This window comes from Trichechus manatus, unplaced genomic scaffold (genome assembly GCF_000243295.1).
Source record: "Trichechus manatus latirostris isolate Lorelei unplaced genomic scaffold, TriManLat1.0 scaffold00006, whole genome shotgun sequence".
Classification (NCBI taxonomy): domain Eukaryota; kingdom Metazoa; phylum Chordata; class Mammalia; order Sirenia; family Trichechidae; genus Trichechus; species Trichechus manatus.
This window is the reverse complement of record NW_004443942.1, coordinates 25259175-25284502: the sequence shown is the minus strand read 5'-3', so window position 1 is coordinate 25284502 and position 25328 is coordinate 25259175. Positions and strand designations below refer to the sequence as shown.

Genomic DNA, 25328 nt, shown 5'->3' with positions numbered 1-25328 from the left:
GCAACTTATCATGGGGATGGTGAGTCCGGGCAGCGTGTCGTTCCTCTATAAACAACAACCGCCTAGAAGAAAATCGATCATTAGCTTTAATGACCCCTGGGGCCTGGTGACTCTGATTCTCAACCCCAGTTCACACTAACTAGCTGTGTGATCTTCGATGGTGACACAATCCCTCTGAGTCCCATCTTATTCTTCTGTAAAATGCAACAAATAGAGCCCACCTCATAGACTGTTGGGTTGATTAATGAGGTAATATATACCCCGCGTCTGGCAAAAAGTAGGTACTTGTTGATTTATTTTCCTCCACCCAAAGACACAGGAACTTTAAAAAGCCCTGGCCTTTTCCTGTCACTCGGCCTCTGGTTATTGTCCTGGGTGTAATGGAGTGGAAAACTCTATACACAGCTCCCTCTGACAGTGGATTTCTAATCTCAGAAAACTTAATGGTTTTTGTCAACCTGATTGTCCAGCGAGAGAGGATTAGGAGAATGACTTCCCTTGTCAAGGGAAACTTGACTTGCTTTGAAGCGTTTTGCCCGGTGCCAGTGGGACGCATGATCGATACAACACGGTCCTAAATACTTACCCGTGGTTTTGGGGCTGGGGACAAAGGTTGAAAATTCCATTTAAGTACTTTCAGCCATTTCCAAGTTGACCTGGGTGTGATGTGCATAAGTGGTTCAGGCTGGTGACTCGGAGCTCTGCAGTCTAAGGGGCAGACCAGAAACGGAGCAGTTGCTTTCTCCTGGCCAGAGATGCAGGGGCCCTCTGGCTCTGGCTCAGGCTGGAGTTATGTCTTTTCTGCTCCAGTTTTCCTGTCAGCAGAAGGAAGGTGCATTAGTTACTGTCTGCACTGCGTGCCTTGCTTTTTCTATTGTCGGGACTTCCCATACACTATGCACTGGGGCCAAAAATGGGTGGGGACTACAAATGGAAACTTGGTTCCAACCCCCCTACTCATTGCCAGCCCACCGCCTGGAGGCCGTACGTTGCCTTGGGCAGTTCTGGTACCAGGTTACACTCTACAGCAGATGGAACTGAGGGGCAGACCTCCACCAAAATTTAGCTATGTCCGGGGAGACTCTCTCCATCCTGGAGAGCAAAACAAAGCCCTGTTTTATTTGAGGTACTTAAAACTATATTGCTTACTTGGGGAGGTTGCCCCTGACCTTTCAGATGTGGTCAAGTCCCCTGTACTTTTCCTTCATGATATGCATCCTAATTGGAAATAAATCACTATCTAAGTTCACTAGAATGTAAGCTCCATGAAGGCAAAGGTGTTTGCCTGTTTTGTTCACTGCTGATCCTCAGTGCCTAGAACCATTTCTGGCACATAATAGGTGCTCATTAATATTTGTTGTATACAGTAGTTAATAAATCTATACAATTACTTGTTTATTGACTAGAAACTCCATGAAAGAAGGACCTGTGTATGTCTTATTTACCATGTATCCTTAGTACTTAGAACAGGGCCAAGCACACAGTATACCACCCAACACCAGTTGCCACCAAGTGAATTACAACTCGTGGTGACCCCATGAGTGGTGCAAATGTTTAACATGCTCAGCTGCTAATCTAAAGGTTGGAGGTTCAAGTCCACCCAGAGGCTCCTTGGAAGAAAGGCCAGGTGATCAACAACTTCTGAAAAATCAGCCATCGCAAACACGATGGAGTACGGTTCTACTCTGACACACATGGGGTCACCGTGGCAAGCAGTAGGCACTCAATAAACAATGAAGGGATAGAAAAGTACTTAATATGTTCTATGCTGAATTAATTTAAAATTGTTGATATTAATTTTAATTATTAAAGTAATTAAATCACAATACGGTTATTTTAGAAAAAAAAGAATAAAGTAAAAGACACATCTTCTATTACTATCACCCCTCTTATATAGCTGCTTTTATTATTTTCATGTTCTTCCTTTCAGAGTTTTTCACTTGTGTATTTTATACATAATTTTAATCGGGTTATTTCAAGCACGCACACACAGAAACACACACCAACAACTGTTCAGGTGGCAGGGAGTTCTATGAATTTAAGAGCAGGAAGGGAGGCCTGAATGAATAACGGCTTTCTTATTGTTATATTTAATTGTTGGTCCTGCAGTGGGATTGATAGCATCATGGGAACTGCTAGTGAGAATCATGCTCTCCAAAGGTTCACCCCTGGGGTCAGCACAAATCTGGCTATGGAAAAAATGTGCAGTTAGCAATAGTCCACAGGAAAATGCTTTATTTTTATCCTCACAAATCAGGGAAACTTTCTGTGGCAGCTGCTACACCTAAGACAGTTATACACGCTGCACTGGACTTCGTGGTTCAGGGTTCATTTGTGAGCCTTTTTTATTTGGATCAGTATGTGGCAATCAACGCAGTTTCTATCTTTAGTCCCTGGTGATGCAGTGCCAACAAGTAGTGATTTCTACTGTAATTATAGAAGTGAGGAAACCACTATATAATCTTAAAAACAAATCAAAACCTTGTTCTGTTATATTCAAAATATGGTTCTAAATATTTCAAGGGGAAGCTTTCTGTAAGAAGCAGCCTGTCAGAGTAGAAAGCCTCTTGGCTTACAAGGAGGAAAATTCACACAAATTTCTTATTGATAAATAAGGTAGGCAGGAAGATGAGTAAGCAAATTACTCACCTACTGCTAGGGTACTTGTTCTGAAGGTTGGATACAGACTCTGGAAAAGAGGTGCGCCTTGAGCTTAATCTTTTGTCTTTTGTCTATTTTTCCTGTTTCTGAGTTGGAATAGAAAACAGGAGTAAGGGGTGGGGATAGGGGCATTATCTGAGATTAACAAGGCAGCAATCCTTCAGGAGATGGCTTAGCCGAAGGCAGACGAACTGGGTGCTGGTTCTAGTACTACACTCACCTTCGAGTATGAAACTTGTCACCTTACTGGGTGCTGGGGATGATGACAACCTGGCACTGCTTTCACAGGGCTATTAGGAGGATCAAATAAATTCCCATCTGGGTACACCAATGTTCATTTCAGCATTATTCACAATAGTCAAAAGGTGGAAACAGCCTAATGTCCATCAACAGATGAATGGATAAACAAAATGTGGCACATACGTTGTCATGGATTGAATTGTGTCCCCCAAAATATGTGTCAACTTGGCTAGGCCATGATTCCCGGTATTGTGTGGTCGTCCACCATTTTGTGATCTGATCTGATAATCCCATGTGTAGTAAATCCTAACTTCTATGATGTTAACAGGGTCCCTGGTGGCATAGTGATTAAGAGCTCTGCTGCTAACCAAAATGTCAGCAGTTCAAACCTACCAGCCACTCCTTGGAAACCCTATGGGCAGTTCTACTCTGTCCTATAAGGTCACTATGAGTTGGAACCGACTCAATGGCACCTAATAACAACAACATGATGTTAATGAGGCAGGATTAGAGGCAGTTATGTTAATGAGGCAGGACTTAATCTACAGGGTTAGGTTGTATCTTGAATGAATCTCTCTTGAGATATAAAAGAGAGAAGTGAGCAGAGAGGATAGGGACCTTGTTACCACCAATTAAGAAGAGCCAGGAGCGGAGTGCATCTTTTTGGACCCAGGGTCTCTGCACTGAGAAGCTCCTAGACCGGGGAAGATTGATGATAAGGACCTTCCTCCAGAGCTGACAGAGAAAGAAAGCCTTATCCTGGAGCCGACACCCTGGGTTTGGATTTGTAGCCTCCTAAACTGTGAGAGAATAAATTTTTGTTTGTTAAAGCGATTCACTTGTGGTATTTCTGTAATAGCAGCACTAGAAACTAAGAGATACATACAATGGAAAATTATTCAGTCATAAAGAGAAATGATGTACTGATGCATGCTAGAACATGGATGAACCTTGAAAACATTATGCGAAGTGAAATAAGTCAGTCACGAAAGGACAGATATTGTATGAGCCACTTATATGAAATATCTAGAATAGGCAATTGTACGGAGACAAAGTTTATTAGTAGTTACCAGGGGTGGACAGGAGGGAGGGGAAAAGGGGTACTCGTTGCTTAGAAGACACTGAACTTCTGTTTCCAATTGTTTTCATCACCCTTAATAGAAACGCAGTGTCCCTTAAGCAGTAACTCCCCTTTCCCTTCGCTCCTGCCCCTGGTAATCACTAATAAACTTTGGTCTCTATACACTTACCTATTCCAGGTATTTCATATAAGTGGGATCATATAATATTTGTCCTTTTGTCTCTGATTTATTTCACTCTGCATAATGTTTTCAAGGTTCATCCATGCCATAGCATATATCACAACTTCATTTCTCTTTATGGCTGAATAATATTCCATTGCATATATATACCACCTTCTGTTGATGGACATTTGGGTTGTTTCCAACTTTTGGCTATTGTGAATAGTGCTGCAGTGAATATTTGTGTTTGTGTCCCTGTTTTCAAGTCTTTTGGGCATATACCCAGGAGTGGAATTGATGGCAATTTTATGTTAAACCTTTTTTAGGAACTGCCAGACTTTTCCACAGTGGCTATACCATTTCACATTCCCAGCAGCAATGAATGAGGGTCCCAATTTCTCCACATCCTTACCGTTGTTTTCAGGTTTTCTGATAATAGCCACCCTAGTGGAGGTGAAAGGAGCCCTGGTGGCCCAACAATTAAGCGCTTGGCTGTTAACCTAAAGGTTGGCAGCTGGAACCCACCCAGTGCTTCTGTGGGAGAAAGGCCTGGGGATCTGCTCCCATAAAGATTATAACCTAGAAAATCCTATGGGGCCATTCTACCCTGCCACATGGGGTTGCTATGAGTTGTAAATCGACTGGATGGCACCTAACAACACAGCAGTGGAGGTGAAGTGGCATCTCGTTGTGGTTGGATTTGCATTTACCTAACGACTAATGAACATCTTTTCATATGCTTATTGGTCATTGGTATATTTTCTTTGACGCAATGTCTGTTCAATCCTTTGCCCATTTTTTAATTGGGTTCTTTGTCTTTTTATTGTTGAGTTATTGAAGTTTGTTATATATTCTGGATATTAAATCTTTACCAGATGGGGCTGTGTTCTTAACCTCTACATTATAGTGCTTAGTTTTAGAAGAAGAGGCTCAGGTCTTATAAAGGGCTTACGCAGAGTTGGGGGACAGTCCCAGGTGGAAAATGCCAAAACAAAGGAAAAGCATCATCAGGAATTGGGAACAGGTTGTCATGCTTGACCTCACACAGAGATTAGGCTCAGCCAATGCCACAAACAGGGAGACAGTCAGAGCACAAGTGCTCAGAATCAGGTTGCCACGGCCGGCGCCAAGGTGAGCAAGGCACGGCCAGAGAGAAAGGTGATCTTCCAGGAGGCAAGTGACCTGGCTCCTTAAGTACAGGTGTCTCTTTCTTCCTGTGTGTATCTCGGCTCACAGTCCAGGTCCTTTGTACTTGTAGACTCTAAACCTCAAAGCATTAAGCAGAGAAGTTCACTGTGGGTTGGGAGTGAAGGGACAGAGGTGGTCTGCTGGGGCTCAGAGACCACTTCAAAATATTTCCTCAGCTGAATGCCGCCATGGGGTCACGCAAGGCTGGGGGACTCATTGGGAGATTTAAAGTATATACAGGGATAAGAGAACATGGGAAGCAACAAAAAAGCAAATTAGAAGAAAAGGGGGACAAGGGCAGCAAAGAGAAAACAGGCAAGCATAGTGGGAGGTCAGGGACTTGTGCTATGACATTTACAATCGTTGCCCCTCAGCACTGCCCCTGAACAACCTGTGCCAGGAGGGAACCTGGGGCGACAAGCTGTGCCTGATGACTTGGGCTTCTTTCCCCAGTTTGACCACTCTTTGTAACGAGTTTTGAGTACAAAATGTCTCTCCCTAGGCAGGAAGAGTTTCAGTAATAAGGCACTCAGAGTTAGTTATGACACTCAAGTTAAAAGCCTCTTGCAGGAAGGAAATATTTTTTTTTTATGTCATCATAAAACTGCCCAGATCACCTAGCCTTGCTATGGAAATGGTGCCTCTGAGGACAGAGGAGAGATAGAGCATCTGACCTGAAGCTGAGACAAAAGAGAAAGTCAGGGAATTCATGCCCTCTCTCAGCCAGGGAAAGGAGCCCTGGTGGTGCAGTGGTTAAGCACTCAGCTGCTAACCAAAAGGTTGCTGGCTTGAATCCACCAGCTGCTCTGTGGGAGAAAGATGTGGCAGCCTGCTTCTGTAAAGATTACAGCCTTGGAAACCCTATGGGGGCAGTTCTATTCTGTCCCATAGGGTTGCTGTGAGTCAGAATTCAACTCATTGGCGATGTGTTTTTGGTTCTCAGCCAGGTAGTCAAACTTGCTTTTCTGCTGTGCCAAAGTTAACAAGAAGCAACAGACAATGAGTTGGGGAGGAAAAGGACAGTCCCAGGTGGAAAATGCCAAACCAAAAGAGGAGCATCATCAAGAGTTGGGAACAGGTTGTCAGGCTGGTCTTAACACAGAGACTAGGCTTAGTCAATGCCACAAACCGAGAGAAAGATGAGAGCCCCTGGGCTGGCCAAGCCCTGTTCAGAGGAATGAAGCCCATGAAGCCTTCCCAGAGACAGGTCCTCTCTCCAGCCCTGGCCTCCCACCTTGATGTCCCCTCCAGGGAGGGTGTTTGTCCATGTGCCAAAGGGCAGCTGTCCTGAACTCACTGCTTAGCTGGAGCTCCTTGTCCTAGATCCCGTCCAAAGGAAGCAAATGCAGGTCTGCCAGGCTGGGTGCACAGACCATCCACTCAAACGAGAGGCTTCCCAGCTCTGGAGTCAGGGAGATGTCTGTTGAAGCATCACTTTGCCATTTTCTAGCTGGGTCACCTTGGATGACTGCACATCCCTGAGCCTCAGTTTCTCATCTGTAAATTGGAAGGGAAAGCACCCATCACGCAACGCTCTGAAGATCAGAGAAGATGAATGTAAAACACCAGACAGAGCTCCAGCCATTGGAACTGTAAGTATTATTAAACAATTGTCCCACACAGAGGCTTAATGGTAGTGTTCAAGAAACTTTCCTTCCAGACACTCACCTTTGGGAGTCTTTCTTACACAGGCCCTAAAGTCACAGAGATGAATGAGACAGGTGCCTGCCCTCAAGGGCACACAGTGAGCAGGGGAGCAAGACAGGCAAACACCACACTAGAATCAGTGCGAAAAGTGTTATGGTGGATGATTGGGCAGCTTTGGGGGCTCTCAGGAGAAAGCAGTGTCCACCGAGGGCGGAAGTTGTCGTTTGATCTAGGCCTTGAAGAGTGAGCAGTATTTCAGTAGATGGGAAGTTATCCATACAGGAAGGGCATTTTAGGAAGAGGGAGTAGCATGAACAAAAGTATGGAGACAGGAAATGACCCAGAATACTGGGAATCCCCTGAGTGGTCTGAGGGGCTAGAGAATATGGTCCATGATGGGGAGTGGCAGGAGGGGATAAACGTAAGTTGGACAAAACTTTGTTATTGTTGGTAGTTGTCATCAAGTTGATTCCAAGTGATGGCGACTCCGTGCGTTATAAGTAGAACTGCTCCGTAGAGTTTTCTTGTCTATCATCTTAATGCACAGCTCAAGAAGACAGAGTAAAGTGTTATAATAAAACACGTAAAGACCTGGAGTGAGAAAACCAAAAGGGAAGAATATTCTCAGCATTTCTCAAGCTGAAAGAAATAGTGCTGCTATAACAGGAATATCACAAGTGGATGGCTTTAACAAACAGAAATTTATTCTCTCACAGTATAGGAGACTAGGAATCTAAAGTCAGAGTGCCAGCTCCAGGGGAAGGCTTTCTTTCTGTGTCAGCTCTGGGGGAAGGTTCTTGTCATCAATCTTCCCCTGGACTAGGAGCTTCTTAGCACAGGGACCCTGGGTCCAAAGGACACACTCACTCCTTGCTCTCCTTGCTCAGTGGTGATGAGGGCCCCACCCTTTATGCTCATTTCTCTCTTTTATATCCCAAAAGAGATTGACTAAAGATACAACCTAATCCTGTAGATTGAGTCCTTCCTCATTAGCATAACTGCCTTTAATCCTGCCTCATTAACATCATAGAGGTTAGGATTTACAACACATAGGATAATCACAACAGATCACAAAATGGTGGACAACCACACAATACTGGGATTCATGGCCTAGCTAAGTTGACACACATTTTTGGCGACACAATACAATCCCTAACAAGTTGCAATATTGAAGGATTCTGTGGGTAAAATATTGAACAACACAGGAAGCATCAAAAGAAGATGGAAGGAATACGTACAGTGACTGCGCCAAAAAGAATTGGTTGATGTTCAATCATTTCAGAAGATAGCATATGATCCAGAAACAATGGTACTGAAGGAAGAAGTCCAAGCTGCAAAGAAGGCACTGGCGAAAAACATGCCTCCAGGAATTGACAGAATACCAACTGAGATGTTTCAACAAACGGATGCAGTACTGGAGGTGTTCACTCGACTATACCAAGAAACTTGGAAGAGAGCTATCTGGCCAACCGATGCATATTTGTGCCCATTCCAAAGAAAGGTAACCCAACAGAATGTGGAAATTATCAAACAATATCAGTAACATCACATGCAAGTAAAATTTTACTGAAGATAATTCAAAAGTTGTTGCGCAGTACATCGACAGGCAATTGCCAGAAATTCAAGCCAGATTCAGAAGAGGATGTGGAACCAGGGATATCATTGCTGATGTCAGATAGATCTTGGCTGAATGCAGAGAATACCAGAAAGATGTTTACCTGTGTTTTACTGACTATGCAAAGGCATTCGAGTGTGTGGATCATAACACATTATAGATATCATTGCAAAGAATGAGAATTCCAGAATGCTTAACTGTGCTCATGCAGAACCTGTACGTAGACCAAGAGTCAGTTGTTAGAACAGAACAAGGGGATACTCTGTGTTTTAAAATCAGGAAAGGTGTGCATCATGGTTGCATCCCTTCCCTTCACCATATTTATTCAATCTGTCTGCTGAGCAAATAATCCAAGAAACTGGACTATATGAAGAAGAACAGGGCATCAGGACTTGAGGGAGACTCATTGAGAACTTGCAGTAAGCAGATAATACAACCTTGCTTGCAGAAATCGAAGAGGATTTGAAGGACTTACTGATGAAGATCAAAAACTACGGCCTTCAATATAGATTACACCACAACATAAAGAAAACAAAAATCCTCACAACTGGACCAATAGGCAACATCATGATAAACAGAGAAAAGATCGAAGTTGTCAAGGATTTCATTTTACTTGGATCCACAATCAATGCCCACGGAGGCATCAGTCAAGAAGTCAAATGACATATTGCAGTGGGCAAATCTGCTGCAAAAGACCTCTTGAAAATGTTGAAAAGCAAAGATATCAGTTTGAAGACTAAGGTGCGCCTGGCCCAAGCCATGGTATCGCCACATGAGAAAGCTGGGCAATGAATAAGACCAAAGAAGAATTGACGTCTTCGAATTATAGTGTTGGTGAAGAATATTGAATATACCATGGACTTCCATAAGAACAAACAAATCTGTCTTGGAAGAAGTACAGCCAGAATGCTCCTTAGAAGCGAGGATGGCGAGACTTTGTCTCATGTACTTTGGACATGTTATCAGGAGGGACCAGTCCCTAGAAAAGGACATCATGCTTGGTAAAGTAGAGGGTCAGTAAAGAGAGGAAGACCCTTATGGAGATGGATTGACATAGTGGCTGCGATGATGGGCTCAAGCATAGCAATGATTGTGAGGATGGCACAGGACTGGGCAGTGTTTCGTTCTGTTGTACATAGGGTCACTATGAGTTGGAACAGACTCTACGGGGCACCTAACAACAACATCAACAATCTTAATAGAAGCAGATTGCCAGGACTTTAGAAGTGACTAATATAACTGAAAGTGAGCTCATTGAACAATGCTGTCCAAAATGATATTGAGGGATAATGGAAATGTTCTATATCCCCACTGTCCAATATGGTAGCCACTGGCCACATGTGGCTATTGAGCACTTAAAATGAAGCTAGTATGCCTAAGGAACTGATTTTTACTTAATTTTAATTAATTTAAATATAAATTTAAAAAGCCACTTGTGGCCAGTGGCTACCATATTGGATAACACAGCCATGAAACGTATGTATTACAATGACTTCCAATATTAAGAGGGAGCCCTCAAGGCCTGCACCTTGCAGTGTACCGTCAGTTCATAAAACAGAAGCTCCCACCCAGGCTGATGCTGTGTTTGTGCAGCCAAGAGGGTAAGTTGGGACTAAAATACAACTGGTGCAAATTGAGCACCCTACCTAGAGGAAGGGGCAGCTTTTTCTAATTCTTACAAAGCATCATATGGGCTAGCAACAGCCCTGCTTCCTCTAAAGTTTCTGTGTCTCAGTGGTCTGCCTGCAGATGGAGTCAGCTTTCCTCTCTGCTCCTGCTTCCTGGAGCTGCTGTGACAGGTGAGCATACCTGGGTCATGGCCCAGATGAACCCTCTTGGGCACTGAGGCAGCAATTCTCCCACAAGTTAAGGAGGCCAGATCCTTGGTATGGCTATTGGCATAAGGTTCTGATCTGCAGCCCTAACTCCGTCCACAAGGAGGTCCCTTGGCCTAAACCTGGGAGAAGGTAATAAGGGTCCCCTACTTTGGTCACAGGTTGAAAGCGCAATCATCATTCAGCTTTACTAGCAATAAAGCTAACAGCATAGTTTAATTCTGACTTGGCTTCTTTATCTATTTAACAGTTGATTCTAATGCAAATGGGAAGAGGAAAAGTAAACAATTATACTCCTACAGAACGCCCCTCCCAACTAAAACGACATGGACACACTTTCCAGTCTTGTGCAAAAACAGTGAGATATTCATGAGCTGACATATCCTTTCATGAGGTACTTGCTCTAAAACATAATTACAGGCTGTCAGAGTTGGAAGGAATACTGAATTCTAAAATCTCATTGTAAAATGAGGAAACTTGGGTCCCACAGAAGATTTTTTTTTTGTATATTTATAATTTATTTAATTTTTATTGTTGTGGAGAATATACACAGCAGAACATACACCAGGATCCCACAGAAGTTTGATGGCCTGCTCAGGGCCACGCAGATATCAGAGGCAGGTATGACCGGAGCTCAGTCCTCCTGACTCAATCCAGTTCCAATCATAAAACGCAGCCAGAGGTTGCAAACTGGTGGCCTTTGGTTGAATTCAGCTTGTTTATTTATTTACTTATTTTAAGTCGACAGTGTTGGCCCAGACAGAGTTTTAAAAATATTGTTAAATTAGTTGCCTGTCCTTAAAAACTAGAAGAATTCACTTTGAAATGCAGATTAGCTATCATTTCTGGGCCTGGAGACCCACATGGCAGCAATGGGCTGGGGCTAAGTAGTGTCTGATCCTAACACACAGAGGGGTAAAGAGGAGGAATGAGAGATGCCGATCATTTCAGAAGCTGATATTCCAAATCTGTCAAGCTGGATCACAAAGTCACATAAGGTGCTGTTTATAAGTTCGGTTCATACTTCATTAGTGCTTTTTATAAGGACGTAGAGTTTCAGTTTGGAGATGTTTAAATACAATATAGATCTTAGAGATTTTGTTGAGCCAATTCATTTTACAGATGAGCATTTATATAAAACCCATGACTTCACCAGCCTGCAGATAGAAAAAGGTCTCAGGGGCAGTCCCCGTGCAGGATCTCCCGGCTCTGGCTCTGTGGAGACTCCAGACCCATCAGATTCCCCTCAGATCGTTTTGGGAGCAAATCTTCAGGTATGTTTCTTGTGGCTCACATGTATTGAGGGCACTGATTTATGAATCATAGGCACTGATGCCTAACCTGGCACATAATAGGCATTCAATAAATGTGATGAACGAATGAATGAATCAGTGAATGACCTCAAAACCTAGTGCTGCTTTCCAAAGCCAAGAAGACTGAAACTGGCCCTGTAGGGACTGTCTTCTGAAGCCACCAGTGCCATCTTTGCTCACAGCCAAGCAGCTGGCACCAATGCCTTGTGTATTGCTGTCCAACAGTATTTCAGAGAAGCCTTTGATTCCGTTTTCACTGCCTCTCTTGTTACAGCACTCTTGCTCTAGGACTCTACTGGGAGCCCCAGAGCCATCCTCAGAAACGCCTCTGCCCTCACTTCACTGTTGTCCAATGTCCTTGGGGATGAAACAAATGTCCCTCAACTTTGCCTCTCCTTGGGACAAGTTGTCTTGAGAAGAAACTTGGTCCTGCAGGTAATTAGGTCCTAGGGTTGAGAGGCTTCCCCACAGGCCCTCCAGATTGGTTCAGAATGTCTGGACCCAGCTTAAACTACCTCGTCTATTACGTAAGATTATAACGCATTGGAAAGAATTTGGCATGTGCTTCGCTGTTGCCTGCTAGAGTGGTGTGGGGTTCTTGTATAGCATTTGCTAGTCTCCACTTGATAAGAGGTCATTGCTGGTCTTGGCCATCCTCCCTGAAATGTGCTCTGCTACCTTGATCTCCTTTGCTAGTTGAAAGCTTTCTCTCTGTAAACATCAACTGGCTGGAGAGAAATCTCCATAGTGGAAATATCTTTTTAATGTTGAAAAATTAAGCCCCAGAATGCATTTTGGGACAGAGGAGCAATAAATTACAACTTACTGAGTGCTTATTATGTGCCAGCAATTATACTAATTATATATATTATATAATAATAATATATAATAGATTGTATATTCTATATTGTATATTTTATTAAGAAGTCCCTGGGTGGTGCAAACAGTTAAGAACTCAGCTACTACCCAAAAGTTGGCGGTTTGTCTACCCAGAGGTGCCTCAGAAGAACAGCCTGGCAATCTACTTCTAAAAACTCAGCCATTGAAAACCCTATGAAGTACAGTTCTTCTCGGACACACTTGCAGTCTCCATGAGTCACAATCAACTCAACAGCATCTGGAATATTTTATGAAATTTATATATATTATATATTTCATTAAATTTAATTACGTATTATATATCTTATTAAATTCTTGAAACAGCCTTGACAGGATTTACAACCTCCATGTATAGATGAAAAGCAGAGGTGAAGAGAGTAAGTGGCTTGACCAAGTAAGGGACTGAGCTAGAATTCAAACCCAGGTTTTTCTACCCACAAAGTTAGTGTTCTTTTTCTTAGTGTTGCCCCTCCAGAGAGACTATTTTTTTCTTTAAGGCATCCCAAATCTTATAATTACAGCTGGCCTTCTCTGTGCTATCACCACAGGGGTCTCATAAAATGCCAGATTCCCACCATCTTCTGAGACTGCATAGTGCACATACAATTAACCCGGGGAGCATACTGTTTGCACAATCCTTGTACAGAGAAAACATTATCCCAAAACTTCAGTTAGCCTGAGGCAAATGCCATCTGATCACCCAGTCCAAGACTCAGCCTCAAACCTTCTGCAGGGTGTCACTCTAAAGATAACCCAAAAGGCCTCACAGCTTCCTGGTTGGTAAAACAACAACTACAGTAGCAGGAATTGAGACCTAAAGATCAGTAGAGTAGAAATGAGGAAGGAAATGGCATGCTAAATGACTATTTTCCCCAACTTGCCCTGTTCTTTCTAGATAGAGCCCCAGAACCTGAGTAATGATAGTGGGATCATTAAATTGATCAAACACTGAAAGATTTCTATCGATTTCAAGGCTTCTCAAACCTCTATGTACTTTGAAGTCTGGGATGCAGTCGGATTCCTCAGAGATTTACGCTCCTATCTTTGAGAATTGTTAGGCTGGTTTGACACAGATACTCATTCAGGAGGCCTTTACAAAGCTGCAATATAAACTGTCCAGGGCCCAGCAATAAAGAAAGTTGTGTCATTATAGTTCTCTGCCCTTCAGAAGATCTGCTCTTAATACCCTCCTCTTTTTTTTTCCTCCCCCTTTTCTGATTCAATTAAATTTGTTGCCACTTTATTTTTTTCTTTCTCCCATGCTTCCTTCCTTTTTCTACTTTAGATCAAAGAGCCTCCCCATTTCTTCATTTCTGGATTTGCTCCCTGGAGTAAAAAGCAAGGCTAGCTTCCTTCCCACCTCCTGTTCCAGGCACACAGGGGGCTCCGTAGCCAGTGAAATTCCCCACCTCTAAGAGCCCATCATGATTTCATGCTCATGAGGTGACGTGGGAGAAAGGGTTAGTTTGATGTGGTTGAGTAAGCCATTGCCACATCTTCATATGCTAAGCCCCAAACCACTCTCCTCCTGCTCGTTACCCTCACTTTCCATTTCTTTGGATTATCTTTCATCTGAGTACCACTAACCTTCACATCCTCAAGCAAGGCTGAAGCTGGGGCAGAAGGGTGGTACATTTCCTTTTCTGGTTGAACTACTGTCTGCTGCGGGTAACCTATTCCAGTCCAGGCTTATTACAGGGAACAAGAAAAACAGAAAGCAAGAGTGACCGGGGCTGCAAAGACTGTTGTTACATGGTTTCCCTTAAGCCCCAGAAATAGAAAGCCAGACTTCCGACTTACAGAGCCCCTGTGCAAACCACCAGACAACACTGCCAGATAAGAAAAATGTTAGATTGTGTCATACTGCCTTCATCAGCTCCAGTTTCTGAAAACGGCCTTGAATTTCAGAGAGCCTAGCCATGACCCTAAGATTTAGAGAAAGTTGAAGAGGCAGGAACAAAGGGGTCAGGCATCTGTCTTTTTTCTGGTGCAAATTTGCTTTCTACCACTGAAGTAAAGGAAAGATCATGAACGATTAGCCATGAGCTAACTTTCTGGTTGGCGTGTACAAGAGAGGGAAACGTGAACTAGACATCAACAGGCACTGAGGAAGGGAAACCACTAGCTAGTTGTGTGTCCTTGGGACTTTCAACTCGTATGTGTTCGCTTACCGAGTACCTACTACGTGCCAGGCACCGCGCTTGGTGCTGCAGATACACAGAGGAACAAGATACCTCCTTGCAAAATGAGAAGGCTGGACTAGATGCAGATTCAACTGGATTCCAACTCTTGTGCCCACCACCACCATCACCACCATGGAAATCATTTTGCTTGACTCTCCCAGAGCAGCCTCAGCAGCGCCAGTGTTGTCAGCCGCTGCAGGAACCGTGATGGCCGGGGTGTTGACAGGCTCTAATTGGAAGGTAGGATGTGCTGCCAGAGATCAGCTATAAGTGATACCTTTGGACCAGGGTGGGCTGCTAGTGCTTGGAAGAGACTCAGAGGTGTAGCCTGGTGAGCTGTCACCCTGGGCTAGGGCCTGGCCCAGCAGACAGACGACTCATGTGGGGAGTAGGGGGCGAGGGGTGGGGGGAGACAGGTGACAGACACTGCCGCATTAGGAAGCAGCCATTTCAGGGTATGAAATGTGTGGATGGCAACAACAGCATGCAAACCAAGGCTTTAGCAGTCAGCGAGCTCATTAGGGGGTGGAGTACAAGGAAAAGAGAGCTTGTAGTGGCTCCAGAGCCCAGGATCAAAAAAGCAGGGCTGGGAGAACAGCTGATAAAGCTTTGTGGTGACAACAGAGAACTGAGAGACAGGAGACTCCTTATATTGAACCAAAAAAGAACCAAGTACTTGTGAGTGACTTCTGCACGCCTGTAACTGCTCTAGGCCCTGAGGTGCTCCAAAGAAGAGCCAAGTTAGAATTCACCATCTAATGAAGAGATAGCAAATCCATAGACTGAAATTAATGCTGGGTGAGAAAATCCTGCATGTGTAACGGACTACTGGCACTTGTGCAAGCTCTTTCCTTGCATGATCTCATTTAATCCACTCACCAATCCTGCAAGGTGAGTACTACTATCCCTGTTTTACAAATGAAGGTGCTGTGCTGAGGCTCTGAGAGGCTGCGTACCTTATCTAAGTATGTCTAGCTAGTAAGTGGAAGAGCTAGGATTCAAATCCAGGTCTGTGTGAGCTTTCTATAACAACCTGCAGCTCCCTTTGATGGGGATAGCACAGTCCTGCATTGAGCAGCGAGTTCCTAGGTGATGCAAACAGTTAATGTGCTTGGCCGATAACTGAAAGGTTGGAAGTTCGAGGAGATCTATTTCCAAAAAGTCAGCCATTGAAAGCCCTGTGGAGCACAGTTCTACTCTGACACACATGGGGTCGCCCTGAGTCAGGGTCAACTCAACAGCAACTGTTTGTTCTGTCGTTGCACTGGGCAAGAGGGAAAGTAAATACTGGTTAACAGTGCAGGGGAGAAGTTCAAAAGGAGGATCCATAGGAAGAAGAGGGAGCTCCGTGTGAACATGGTCGAAGGTAGCTTCTTGGAATAGGAGAGTCTGTTGGAAGTGGTTCAAAGCTGCAGATTGCAAGCCTTCTCCAAGTTCCGAGCCAGAGGATGAGGGTCTGAGTTAGGATCTGAGCCACGCAGCTCTAGCTATATTGCACAGAAGACCTCCCCTGAAGGCCTCGGGTTCCACACAGAGCACATCTGGCTTGAGAGAGCTCACTGTGAGGACGAAGGCTCCACCCTATCAGATAGACAGCCAGAGTTGAAGGCCCAGCCCCCCGAATCCTGCACACACTCGGAGGACAGCAACTGGCCATGAGCAGATGTGAGAAGGAAACACCCCCTCAGCCTTGGAGCCGGCTTTGCTGTCCACAAGGGCTTGTGGGTGTCTTGCCAGGGAGAGGAGGCAGCACAGACACTTGGCGCTAGGGTGCTAGGGCCTCCCGAGAAGGAACAGGTGCAAAACAGGGCAATTAGCAGAGAAGGCATCAGCGGGGCTGCAGCCTAGATCTGATTGAAGAAGCCACCGGGATTACATCATCTGCTGGTGAGTAGGCTCGATTAATTCTCTGATGAATGGAGTATTGGGAGGGAACTTTTTTCTTGTTTAAGGAGCCGGAAGAAGCAGTAATTAAATTTGTCTTTAAAAACAAAACCATTCTGAAGGAAGTGCGAGCCTTCAAGCTTCCCCCATGGTGTTCTGGGCACTCTGGCTTCTCTCTTCCAGAGAGGAAGTGTCTATTCATAGGCTGTGACTTGGAGAGGCCCCAGAGTGAGGCAGGCACTGCTTCGAGCATTTGCTAGTGTCTTCGGGAACTGCTAATTTACCCATCTGATTTGTTCCTCTACACCAGCCGCAAAGGGAGACCACTCAATTATTTTGATCCTGAAGAGAGGCTTGTGTTTACCACGATCTCCCCCCAGCAACCGCGTGTGTGGTATGTGTATGTGTGTGTGTTTGTGTGTTTGCACAACCACCTTCTGCAATGAGGATGTGGGGCCACTGCCCCCGCTGGCATTTCCAAAGACACTCCAATTCTGAACTGAGAGCAAGGATCGTAGAGAAGTGCCCTGGAGAGGGCTTGGCTCCCAGGGAAGTTATAACTTGAAGGGTGTCTTTAAAAACCCAAAGCAGATGGAGGGGGAAAGTGGCCACGACTTCCTTTCACTGCACAGAACCAATGAAGGGGAAAAAACAATTGGGAGTATTACTCCATGCCAAGCACTGTGCTTGGGTTTCACATATTTTGTTGACTTCTCACAACTACTCTTTGAAGAAGGTATTCCACTTTCATTATTCTGGAAAGTTCTTGCCCCAGTGTTTCTGTTTAGAGAAAACCCATTGTTCTTTAGGTTTCCATTGGAAATATTGCATCTTCTGTAAAACCTTTCCTGACTTTATCAGGTAAAATTAGTTATGCCCTCCTTTGTGCTCCCAAAGAATCATTATAGACTTTAGGGAGACGGCAGGCTCAACTTGCTCATCTGTAATACGGGGTGACAATAGCGTCACTGTGGGGAATAAATGAAATAAATCATGTAAGTGCTTGGACAGTGGCTGGCACTGAGTCGGCCCTTGCTGGCTGTTGTTGTTGTTAGTAACAATAATAATATTATAATCACTTACCACTAGGTTGTAAGTTCCTTGAGTGCAGGGACAGTGTCTGCTTTGTTAATTGTTTTATACCCAGATCCTAGGAGTGTTTGGCACACTGTAAGCACTCTATTTCTAGATGGCAAATGAGTGATCAAGTGAATGAAGTATTTTTGTCCTCCTTGCCTCTGTGAGCTCCTGAGAAGAGGCCCTTGACTGACTCATTTCTGTATCTCTAATATGTCCACAGTGTTTGGCACAATGGAAGTGTTCAGTGACTCTGTTGATTAAACAAGCAGGACTGGGGGCACTGCTATGTGGCAGGTACCTGGCCTGGAGAGTCTGGCTGCGTGCCCATCTCAGTGTTGTAGTTGGGCTGGTGGCTAGCTACCACATCCTGAATTCGATAAGTGTGCCCTCCTATCATCACCCTTAGACGGTGAGCTCCTCAAGGGTGGGAACCATGTTGTTTCTCAATCCTTAGTGCCCAGCACAGTGCCTGGCACACAGGAAATACTCAAGTACACAAGAAATACTACCCCTGGACTCTTAACTCCAGCTGGACTCAGACAAGAGCAGAGTCCAAAACGATTATATCATCTTCCCCTCTCATCACCCAAACCTGTTCTTCCACAGAATTTCCCCATTTCTATACATTAAAGACCCATTTTCTCAGTTACAAAGGACCAAAACTCCTTGGGAGTATTGCATCACTAACGAAAAAGAGTACAATCTTTGTGGTAAAACCATTCTGGGTTTGAATCCTGGCTTTGGCACCTGCTTAAGGTCCCTGAGTGGCACAAATGGTTTGCACTCGTCTCCTAACCTAAGGTTGGTGGTTTGAACCCACCCAGCAGTGCCATGAAAGCAAGGCCTGGTGATCTGCTTTTGTAAAGACTACAGCCAAGAAAGCCCTACTCTGTAACACACGCGGTCACTGTGAGTCAGAATCAATTTGATGGCAACAGGTTTTGTTTTGTTTTAGCTGTCCTGTCTGGATAAGTTTTTTACCCTTCCTGAACCTTACTTTTCCCTTTTGTCAAATCAGATAGAAGTTCCAGAGTTGGGCACAATATGTCACTCCCAGCAGAATGACTGAGGAAGTCAATTGTGTTCCCAATGGCAAATTGATTATAATGGACCCTTACCCCAGGTCCTCTGGACTGCCTGGTATGTCCAACCATGGTGGACACATGTACTTGTCTATTATTGGCTCATCCCTCCTGCCATGCTCCTTCAGATTCCATGATAATGGGTCTTATCAAGTCCATATTGATTCCATTCAGCCTCCTGGACATTATTGATTCTTATCAGGGCAGCCATTTCATAGCCCAAGCCACCCAGACCTGGGCACTCCAACAAGACATCCTCTGAAATTTCAGCCTATTGTATCAGCCCCAAGCAGCTGGTCTCATAAAACTCTATTATAGCATCTTAAAAACCACCCTTTTAAAGTGTTAAAGCTACAGATTGGCATGTGGATTCCCAAGTGGGCTTTTATTGCTCTTATGCTCCTCACTACCTGTCCCGATGGGCCCCTCACTCATACCAAAATGCCCTCAACACCCCTCCCCCATTCTGCCTTTCCTGGTTCTGACAGGAGATCCAGGCTCCAAGTCATGGATTTCCACATCCAACTGCCTGTTTCAAGCTCCCCCAACCCTACCTTTGTCAATTTGAGCACAATCCACAAAGAATTGGTGCCCAGACCAAGGAAGAATTATAAGCTGGACCCTGCTGGCAGGGACCTATCTATGGAAAATAGCACTGATGGCAATTAGTTTTAAATTGCTGAATGATCTCTCACTGCTGGTAATGGAAACTGTGATGACCAACAGAAACTGCTCATTAGCGCCCCTCCTCAAGTGGCGCTCTAGGCATGCGCCCTACCTGCTGTACCTTAGTTATGCCTCTGACTGCTGGTCAACAGCAAAACCTCTAACATACGTCTCTACTACCCTGCCTGGAAAGGAAGCACCACGACCACCTAAAGCATACTCCAGTTATGATGGATTTGAAGGCTGGCTAGTTCCAGATCTTCCCACAGGAGACAGAAGTATTGGCACCTGGACTGACACCTACCACCATGTGGATCTTGGAGAAAAGTGAAAGAGAACCTGGTTTCCAACACTAATACCCTATTGGTGTTGGACACCTACCAATATTCTATTGCCTGAGGCTATCTATTCTCCATCATTTGATGCTGAAGCATCAGCAGCCACTCACAGCTCTAAGATTCAGATGCCCCCTATTATTATAAATGGCAACCCCAAATGCTGCTGTGGAGCCTAAAAGCCCAGAAATGTTATTGTGGAACCTTTAAGTTGTCACTAGCTGGCTATGCCTGATATGGCTGATGATCTGGGCCTGAAATACAATCTCCCCTACTCAGTGCCAGGACACCTGGGCAATATTGCACCCACAGCGCTATCCCTATCTGTTTGGAATGTACAACTATTCCTCTGTAACACCACAGGCCAGGCATATGACATTATCCCAAGCAGCCATCAGGATAAACAAAAAAGAATGTGGTCCTGCATTTGTAGTCTGGCCTGGGCTACTTTACTATAGTAATGGTGCTCAATTGACAGCCCAGCATGGCTAAATGCACCCCCAGGCACTCATCCCACTTTGCACATCTTTAGGACAGCTTTCCGGATGTCAACCTATGCTCCGTAACATGGATCTGACTCAAGAGTTGTACTGGTCTGGGGAGCCAAGCACTGCATTCCAGTCAATGACCACAGCCCAGCCAACCACCACATCCCAGAGGTGAACTACCTGGTTACCTACATCATTTACCAAGGTTTCCCCTGCCAGAGTATGGAGTTCTTTCCCTCAGGGGACCCCCACTCCAACCTCCAAAATTTTAACTCCCTCTCCTCCCCCATTTTCCCCTTTAGGCACAATAGACCCCACTTTCACAACTACGCTTGCTTTTAGTCCTCTCACCCTAGGAAAACAGTCCCTGTTCCCACTTTTGCTATGACTTCCCTTCCTACAACTCCCAAAACAAGCCTACTGCTTAAGGCTATTCCCAGGCTAATCTGTAGATACTTATAGCCAAGGCCACATCCCAATGGCTGAACATCACACAATGTTGGGCCTACTATCTGCTTCTATGAGAAGGCTACCCCTTTATTCCCATCCTGCCTGCTGATGACCTTCAGGTCATGAAACAGGCCTATAATACCAAACACTACTGGTTTAAGCCCCTAGGTCTTGCCTTACCCTCTCCAGAGCCAGATTTATGGAACATTAATTGACATGATCATGTCCTTGACACATGAGTCTAGATCATTTACCTGTCCAAATACACTTGCCTATGTTCGTATGTTCCTAGGCCTATGTAACATGATGGGTGGCGTAGCCTTCCACTGGCCCAGATATTAAATGAGCAGTTAGAAGCCCTGGAGGAAATCTAGTTCATTTGTGCCACTTCCCCAGATAACTCCCTTCTGATGTCCCAACTACCTAGACCCACTCTTAGCAACCTCACCTGCACACTGCTCACTCTGACCATTTCCAACTACCCCCTGATTGGGCTCCACTGATTGTGGCCCCCATTTGGAGGCAACGAGCCATCTTCCTACCCATGGCCCTAGGTATAAGAGGGGCATTTTGGGCCAGATGAGTAGAATTAGGGGCTCACAATATGACTAATTAGTAACCAGTTGCCGTTGAGTTGATTGTGAATCATGGCAACCCCATGTGTGTCAGAGTAGAACTGTGCTCCATAGGGTTTTCAATGGCTGATTTTTTTGGAAGGAGATTGCCAGGCCTTTCTTCTGAGGCACCTCTGGGTGGACTTGAACCTCTAGCCTTTCAGTTAGCTGCTGGACACAGGAAATGTTTTTACCACCCAGGGACTCCTCACAATATGATTATACAAGGAAAAATAGCTGACACAGCAGAAGAAATATCCAAGGTTCTGTTGGCCTACATAACACAAACAGCGCCAGCACTTGGGGCTTTACCCAAAGGACAAAATTTCCTTATCTGCCAGACTGGCAGATAATAGACAAGTTCCAGGTGATTTGCTAGGTGCCCAGTGAGGAATATGTGCCCTCAAGGGAACTTTCTTTTATATGTGTATAAATAATGCAGGCAAAGTAATCTAAATAGCCCAAAAGATGCACCACCAAATCAAAAGTTAACGGTGGTTAGGCACCACTGAGTCGATTTCAACTTCTAGTGACCCTATAAGACAGAGTAGAACTGCCCCATACGGTTTTTTAGGCCGTAATCTCTATGGAAGGAGCCCTGGTGGAGCAGTGGTTAAGTGCTTCGCTGCTAACTGAAAGGTTGGTGATTCAAACTTACCAGCCGCTCTACAGGAGAAAAATGTGGCAGTCTGCTTCCTTAAAGATTACAGCCACGGAAACCCTGTGGGACAGTTCTACTCTGTCCTATAGGGTCTCTATGAGTCAGAATCCACTCGACAGGAACAGATTGCCAGGTCTTTTTCTCCTGTGGGTCTAGGTAGTTGCACCTCTAGGGCTCCTAAAAGTTAACTATATAACTCAAATTTTACATGTGGTGCCCCAAACTCCCAAGGACCTTTCCTCCTGAATGTCCCCTGAAGCCTGGGGTACTTTGTTCTAGGGGGCCTTCCTGCTAGCAGGTGGACTTTATACACAGAGCTGGCTATGAAAAGCAGGTACAGCCTATGCACAAGTATATTAGTAAGAATTCTGACTTGGTGAATCAAATGTCAGGGGCAAGTTGAGTTGGGTGCAAAAAGTAACTCCTAGCAAAATAACATTTGGCCAAACTGTTAACACCTGCCAGGGCAGAAACCATCAGACTCCCCAGCCCCAATCACTTCTGTTACACCCAAGTAGTTGCATGCAAGGCATCCAACCCTTCCTCTTTTGATCTACTGCCCCACCCTCGCCCCACGCTGGGACAGACTAAAGAAATGAGTCTGCCCCATGCCCTCCCAACTTCTGGCATTGTTTAAAATTCCCTCCAGTGGGCTACTGTCCTATATCTATGACCCCAGGACCAGGCTGTCTCTCAGCCGAGACAGCACAGAACCCTCTTGCCAGGGGACCTCATCGCCAAGGGACTCCCCTCACTTTGCCTATGCCTGAGCGAGGAACAGACCATTGAAGGACTTGCTGTTACTGGCTCAGGTGTGGTGCATTTTGACATCCAATGGCTTTCGATGGGAGAGAAGAGCAGACCCAGTAGCCGAGTTGGACTGTAATAATATTCCAGCAAAAGGAAACCTGAGCCTGTCATCATTCCATCACTACCCCAAAATGCATACACAACTCTTGACCCCACACCCATACCCTTACTTGGGCTACTGCCTGCCAGACACACCTGCTCTGCTTACTGGGTTGGTTAAGAAAACCAGCTTTGAAATCACAGGAACCTGGCTGTTAATTTCAACAAGCAGTCCTTAATAGCTCTGTGACCTGGAACAATTTCCTTAGCCTTTCTTTGCCTCAGTTTCCTCATCCATAAAATTATGATAGTAATACTTCATTAGGATGCTGTAAGGGACAAACAAAATACTCTATGTAAAGCTCATAGTACAAGGCTTGACACAAAGGCAGTCCCCAGGTAGTCACCCATCAAGGGGCAACTCAATTTATACTTCCTTCAGGAAGCCTTCTATGCCTACTCCCACTCTGAATTCTTCTGACTGCATTTTTGGTCAGTATCTCACTGTTGATCACGTATTTGTTCTCCATTGCATATATGTGCATTTTGATGTCCCAAGTAAGATATAAAGGTCCTTGAATTTGGTTCTCCCACTGAGTAGCTATGTCATCTTGCATTTAACTTTTTTGGGATTCCATTTCTCTCTCTGGCATGTCAAATAGATGATGTGCGTGCCAACATTTCCTCACACCACAGCCTTGGGAGACACCAGTATTCAATGATGACCCTCTCTTCCACCCAGAACCTGGGCCCAGACTCAGAATCCTTCTTAACACAGTGCTTTGGACAGCGTCTACTAATTTATTCAATAACTATGTATTAAGTACTTACTGTTCAGTATTCTGGAGATAAAATTTTGAATGTCTCGTCCCTGCACTTTTGGAACTTGTCACCTAGTGGGGAAGAAAGACAATAAGCAAATATATAAATAAGAAAATACCAAGTAGTGATAAGTGCAAAGATGAAAATAAAACAATGGTGTGTTAGTGTCTGGGGAGAAGGCTACTATAGATTGAATGTTCAGACAAAGACTTTCTGAGGCCCCTAGAGATTTTGATCCAGTAGATTTGGTGTGGGCCTAGGAATATGTATTGTTAATAAGCAAATGTAGAAAGTTTGGGAAGCACTGGCACAGTGAGTAAGAGGACACAGAGTCAGAAGACCTAGGTTCAAATCCCATTTCCTATCTGTATGTAATTGTGTGACCCTGGGAAAGTTATTAAGCTTCTTTGAGCCTCAGTTTCCTTATCTGTAAAACTGGAATAATACTACTGATCTCAGAAGGTTGTTATAAGGATTAAATAAGACAAAACAGATAAAATAACTGGCACATACCAGTTGCCGTCGCGTCGAGTTGATTCTGAGTAATAGTGATCCCATGTGTGTCAGAGTAGAACTATGCTCCATAGGGTTTTCCGTGGCTGATTTTTCTGAGTCGATTTCCAGGCCTTTCTTCCGAGGGGTCTCTGGGCAGACGCAAACCTCCAACCTTTCAGTTAGCAGCTGAGTGTGTTAACCGTTTGCATCATCCAGGGCCTCTACCTGGCACGTACTAAGTGCCTAATAAAAGATAGTTATTACTTGCAATGATAGGTTCATCTATTCTTAATTGTAGTCTTTTGTCTGATTACTTAAAAGACAAATCCAACAGATGCCACTTACTAGGTAACATGGCCTCTGAGTTGGCTTTTTCCTAATAAAGCTCTTCCTCTTGAAAAACAAATTTGCAAAAGACATTCTCGTGAGCCAGAAGACCTGTGTCCCAGAGCAAGTGTCCTGTGACTCTCTAGTTCAGGCAGGTTTGAGATTTGGAAGGGCTTTGGCCTCATTTCCTAACATCAAATGGGAACCTGGCTACCTGGCCTATCTAACTTGTGGGGGTTTTCTGAGACTCAGAGTGATGTGAGATTTGTAAATGGTGAGGCACAAGCAGAACTCTCGCCTTCTCAGACTACGGAGCATCCGCCCAAGAGGCCACAACAGCAGGGATAAGGACTTCTGATACCCCAGCCCCACACACTGGGAGTGGGAGCCACTCCTTCATATTTACAAGCTGGGCTGGCACATGAAGACTTAAAAAAAAAAGTCAGGCAGGAAGCAGCCTTTTCAACCAGCGAAGAAACAGAAGAAACCGTTAGAATCCACCTCTTTGCCCTGATGCCAAAGCTCTTTCTGCCCCACCCAGCCTGCACTATCGAGGACACTCACTCCTATCAGAAAGCCCCGGGGGCATTTTTCCCTAGTTTATCAGGGACCTTGTGGAAACATTTCTCTAACTGAAGATAAAGGATTTTTTTTTCTCTTTCCTTTCTACTTCTAGCTACCTAAACAGAAGGGTTCCCTGTCATTTTCTTTCAGGAACCACGGTTCTGAAAAGAAGATATATTTCAACCTGGACTTGAAGAGAAGCAAGTAAG

At 44.7% G+C, this 25328-nt stretch overlaps 1 protein-coding gene and 1 long non-coding RNA gene across 5 annotated transcripts in view; one reads left to right on the top strand and one right to left on the bottom strand.

The window, feature by feature from the left end:
* Positions 1-25275, bottom strand: LOC111821878 (uncharacterized). Of its 3 annotated transcripts, none has more exons than XR_002825217.1 (4): positions 23743-25275; positions 6628-6827; positions 587-815; positions 1-62 (listed from the first exon to the last, which is right to left on the bottom strand). It is a non-coding gene; the product is annotated as an uncharacterized LOC111821878 (long non-coding RNA). The 3 variants fall into 3 exon arrangements; XR_002825218.1 differs by having other exon boundaries at positions 7-815; positions 23743-23804; positions 24247-24286; XR_002825216.1 differs by having other exon boundaries at positions 7-815.
* The window catches only part of LMO2 (LIM domain only 2), a 35060-nt gene continuing 24971 nt past the window's right edge, over positions 15240-25328 (top strand). The window contains exons 1-2 of one of the 2 annotated variants that reach the window (XM_004369777.2): positions 15240-16689; positions 25232-25328. The gene's annotated coding sequence lies outside the window, so the exon portion shown is untranslated. The remainder of the gene's footprint in view (positions 16690-25231) is intronic. The other variant, XM_023738224.1, reaches the window with a different exon arrangement.